The 4,588-nt window shown below is 60.1% G+C and overlaps 2 non-coding genes across 2 annotated transcripts; both read right to left on the reverse strand.

Moving 5' to 3' along the window:
* Positions 1-2,861: 2,861 nt before the first annotated feature.
* Positions 2,862-2,933, reverse strand: TRNAE-CUC (transfer RNA glutamic acid (anticodon CUC)). Its single transcript has one exon. It is a non-coding gene; the product is annotated as a tRNA-Glu (tRNA).
* Positions 2,934-4,077: 1,144 nt separating this feature from the next.
* Positions 4,078-4,149, reverse strand: TRNAD-GUC (transfer RNA aspartic acid (anticodon GUC)). Its single transcript has one exon. It is a non-coding gene; the product is annotated as a tRNA-Asp (tRNA).
* Between the last annotated feature and the right edge of the window lie 439 nt (positions 4,150-4,588).

The raw sequence follows: 4,588 nt of genomic DNA on the forward strand, positions 1-4,588 counted from the left end.
GCCTTCCTGTGCCAGCCATCGGTTGATGGGCACTTGGGTTTTGTCCATGTCTTGGCTGTGGCCCGTAGTGCTGCTGTGAACATGGGGGTGCATGGATCTCTTCAAATGACAGTTTCTCTCCTCTGCCGATGTGTACCCACGATGGGGATTGCTGGATCGTAGGAGAGCTCATATTTCCCCTATTTCTTTAGTGTGTTCTTTTTATTTATGCAGTTAATATTTACTCATTTACTTACTTACTTATAAGAACGACTAGCTGTAAGTTTGGAAGAAAAGCTGATTAACAATATTGAGTTGGTTTCAGGTGCACAGCAAAGCGGATACTGTTTTCCATGTCTAATATTGTTTCAGATTGCTTTCCATGATAGCTTACTACAGGATATTGTATATCGTTCCCTGTGTTATACTGGAAATCCTTGTTGCTTACGTCTTTTATATGAAGTCCGGTGTATCTGTTCATCGCGGCTCCTACTTTGTGTCCGCACCCCTCCCTTTCTCCTCGGGTAACCATCAGTGTGTTTTCTCTGTCTGGGAGTCTGTTTCTCTTTTGCACATACATTCTTGTCTATTATGTTTTAGATTCCACGTATCTTTGTGCTTCTCTGTCAGACTTACTTCACTAAGTGTAAGAATCTCTAGGACCATCCTTATTGTGGCAAATGGCAATATTTCATTCTCTGAAATGGCTGAGTAATATTCCACAGTACATATACACCACATCTTTTCCTGTCAGCCAACTGTTGATGGGCACATGGGTTTTTTCTGTGTCTTGGCTGTGGCACGTAGCGCAGCTACAAACACGGGGGTGCGTGGACCTCTTCAAGCAACAGTTTTTCTCTTTGGTGGATGTGTACCCACGACGGGGATTGCTGGATCATCCGATGGCTCAGTTTCTCCTATTTATTTTGTTCGTCGCTTTTATTTATTTATTTACTTGCTTACTTGTAAGTACTAGTACTTGTGGTTTAGGAAGAAGAGTTGAGTAACCACACTGAGTTAGTTTCAGGTGTACAGCAAAGGGGATACTGTTTTCCATGTCTAATATTGTTTCAGATTGATTTCCAGTATAGGTTATTGCAGGATATTGAATATCATTCCCTGTGTTATTCTGTAAATCCTTGTTGCTTATCTCCTTTATATGAAGTACTGTGTATCGGTTCATCGAGCTCCTAATTTATCCCTCCACCCCTCCTTTTTCCCTCGGGTAACCATCACTGTGTTTTCCAGGTCTGTGAGCCTCTTTCTGTTTCGCACATAGATTCAGTGGTAGTACTTTTGAGATTCCACATATCTTTGTGTTTCTCTGTCGGACATACTTCAGTAAGCGTAATATTCTCTGGGAGCAGTCTTGTGGCAGCAAATGGCAATATTGCATTCTTTTTTATTGATGGCTGAGTAATACCCCGTACTACACAGATACGACCTCTTCTTGCACTAGCCACCCGTGGACGGGCACTTGGGCTTTTTCCATGTCTTGGCTAGTGCAAATAGTGCCGCTGTGAACACGGAGGTGCTTGTGCCTTTCTGAACTCTTGTTTCGTCATTTCCAGGTACGTACCCAGGAGTGGGATTGCTGGAGCAGAGGGGACCTCTCCCTTGGCCTCGTTCAACCTCAACCCCTCCTCCCCCCACCCCCGCCGCCACACACACCTGAGACTGGATGGTTTCTCCCGATGAGAGGTGATGTATGCCTCTGGGGCAGTAGAATGCCCCCACCCCATTCGGACCCCGCCTAGCCCCTGTGGCGCGCTCCGTTTCTGTTGTTCTCTTACCTGCCTCCTACCCACCGTCCCCAGTAACAACCCATTGCTTGGCCTCACCACCTTGCCGCACAGCCCACCAGTCTGGGGCGCTCACCCGCCACCCCACCGCGAAGGGGTCCTCTCCCACCATCTTCCTCGCCCCACAGCCCACTCACACACCCCGCCCTTCCCCCCAGCCTGCAGGCTCGGACCCCTCTCCTTGCCACCTGCCCCTTGTACCACAGACCCGACTGTCACATGTCCTGCCCGGAAGTCTCACTTCCGCCAGCGCTCCTCAGACCCACTCCTGCTCCAGGCCCACCCCGCCCCCTGATCTGACCCACCCGCACACTCGTGCCGGGCCAGGTGCCGCCACCACTCCAAGCTTCTGCTGAGCCCCTGCCTGAGTGGCCAGCCGCTCTCCCGGGCCAGGTCCCCGCCAGCCCAACACCTCCCGCTCCTGCCCGCGCACCAGCCAGACACCCCAGGCCCTTCCTCGCACCTCCCAGCACGCGGCCCAGCGCCGCCCTCTCTCCATGGGCTCGTTCTGCTCCGTTCCCTAACCCGCGTGGGGTGGCCGCCGACCACGGCCACAAACACCTTCATCCCACACTGTCAGCCGCCCCCAGGGCCCCGGCAAGGCCGTTCAGGAAACCTGCTGCGGTGTTGCGAAGCACCCGTCTGCCCACCGGTGCTCCTTTCCACAGGGGATCCGGCGATGTCAGAAGGCACCGCGTGTGACAGCGCCGTCGCTGCCGCCGCCGCCGTCGCCGTGGGGGAGAAGCAGTGCTGCTGGAGAGTCCAAACACAGGCGGGGGCGTTTGCTCGTGGCCACAGCCTCGGCGGGGAGAGGCGCTGCCCCGGCCGTTCGTGTTCGGGGCTGAGGCAAGCGTGTGAAAAGGAAGACACGGGACGTCGAAGGCCTCGAGTGGGCGCGCGCCAGTGCGGCCAAAAGGTTTGGCCGGGCAGGGAGGGTGGAGGTTGCCTGGCAGGGCTTGGGCTGCAGGTGCAGGGCACCGGGCGGCTGTCGTCGGGCAGGGCGCGACGCCGAGGCCGCGGAGCAAGCGTGGCCTAAAAGTGGGACGGGGACGGTGTGAGGTAGAGAGGAAGAAGAGAGGCTTCCCTGACCGGGAATCGAACCCGGGCCGCGGCGGTGAGAGCGCCGAATCCTAACCACTAGACCACCAGGGAGCGTCAGGCTCTACCGCTGCTCCTGCTCGACCCATAGCAGCCGCTCGGCGCCACCTTGGCGCCGAGACCCCCTGGCAATCCACGTGTCCTCCCGTCCTTCCTGCTTGCAGCACCCTCAGAACACTGCGCGCCTGCTTCTCGCACACACAAGAAGAGCCGCTAGGGCCACCGAGCTCCCTGCTCCCAGCTCTCCCTCACAGGCCCCCGGCCGGCCGGCAGCCCGCGGAGCTCGGCAAAAGGTCAGCCTCCTGCGTTGGCCGGGAATCGAACCCGGGTCAACTGCTTGGAAGGCCGCTATGCTCACCACCATACCACCAACGTTGCACAACCTAGGTACCCCGAGATGCCGGCACCGGGCTCGCCCTAGCGCACTCTCGTCGCTGCCTCCTCTTCACTCTTCTCCTCCTTCTCCTCCTCCTTCTCTTCCTCCTCCTGCTCCCCTTTGTCTCCCTCGTCGTCCTCTTCCTCCTCAGCCGCTGCCGCCGCTTGGAGCAGCCCTGCTCCGACGCCACGCCGCCCGGCAGCTCTGTGATGTCACATACATCACCAAGGTGGCACCAAGCCCCCCGGCGCCCCACCCGCACCAGGCCTACGAAGCTGCCCTAGGCCACCCGCCCGACCGCCTCAGGGGGGCGCTCTCGCTGCCTTGCTGCTCCAGGTCCCTGGGCTCCACGCCGCGGCCCACCCACGCACCCGGGGCAGGGGTCTTCTAGACCCTGGCTCACCAAAGACCTTTTCCACTGGGCGCTGGGCCAGGCCACTTCCCGCACCGACAGGGACGGCACTCAGTCGCCTCCCACCCGTCCCGGCAGCTGTGCACCTACGCCGCTATGCAGCTGTGCATAGCTGCGCAGCTTTGCGTTGCGACGCAAGGAGCCTACTGCGACAGCCACTTTGTGCGTGCTGTAATGTCATCGGGCGCTTGTGGGGTCCAGAGGAGGCCCTCGCTCGGACGTGGCAACTGAGCGCCCGGCTACTAGGCAGGGCTGGAGGGCTGGAGGGGGTCGAGGGTGGGCAGGCTGGGCACGCGCTGGGGCCCTGCGCCTCGCTGGAGGACGGAGGGCGGAAGGAGGAGAAGAAGGGCCCTTGGGAGCCCGGCGGCAGGACAGAGAGCAGCGGCAGCCACCAAAAGGGAGCGTGTTGCCTCCCCGTCGGGGAATCGAACCCCGGTCTCCCGCGTGACAGGCGGGGATACTCACCACTATACTAACGAGGACGGCGGCCACCGTTTCCCCGACCGGACGCTCTCGGGCTGCTTGCCGACGCCTCCCCCTGCCCTCCGGCCCCCTGCCCACCACGGGCGCCCGGCACGGGCCCGACCCGACCCAACGCCACACCAACCGCGTCCTCCAAAGCAGCAGCCCCCGACCCGACAGGAACCCGGACCCAAGTGGCGCTGAAAGCTCCCAGTGCGCGCTGCCTATGGCCTCCGACGTGGGGTTCGCGCCGGGAGGAGGGGGCCCGAGACCGAAAGCAAGGCTGCGAGGAGGGGGTGGGCGCGCACCTGGCCATGGCCGGCGAGGAGAGGCGCGGGTGGGGGCCGGCGGCAGGGGCTGGCAAGACGCGGCCCGTTTCATTCCGGGGCCAGCGGTGGGCGAGGGCGCCAGCACGGCGGAGCCAGGCGCGTCGTCTGGCCTTGCTCCCCGTCGGCCGCC

This window comes from Neophocaena asiaeorientalis, unplaced genomic scaffold, assembly GCF_003031525.2.
Source record: "Neophocaena asiaeorientalis asiaeorientalis breed wild unplaced genomic scaffold, Neophocaena_asiaeorientalis_V1.1 scaffold156, whole genome shotgun sequence".
Classification (NCBI taxonomy): Eukaryota; Metazoa; Chordata; class Mammalia; order Artiodactyla; family Phocoenidae; genus Neophocaena; species Neophocaena asiaeorientalis.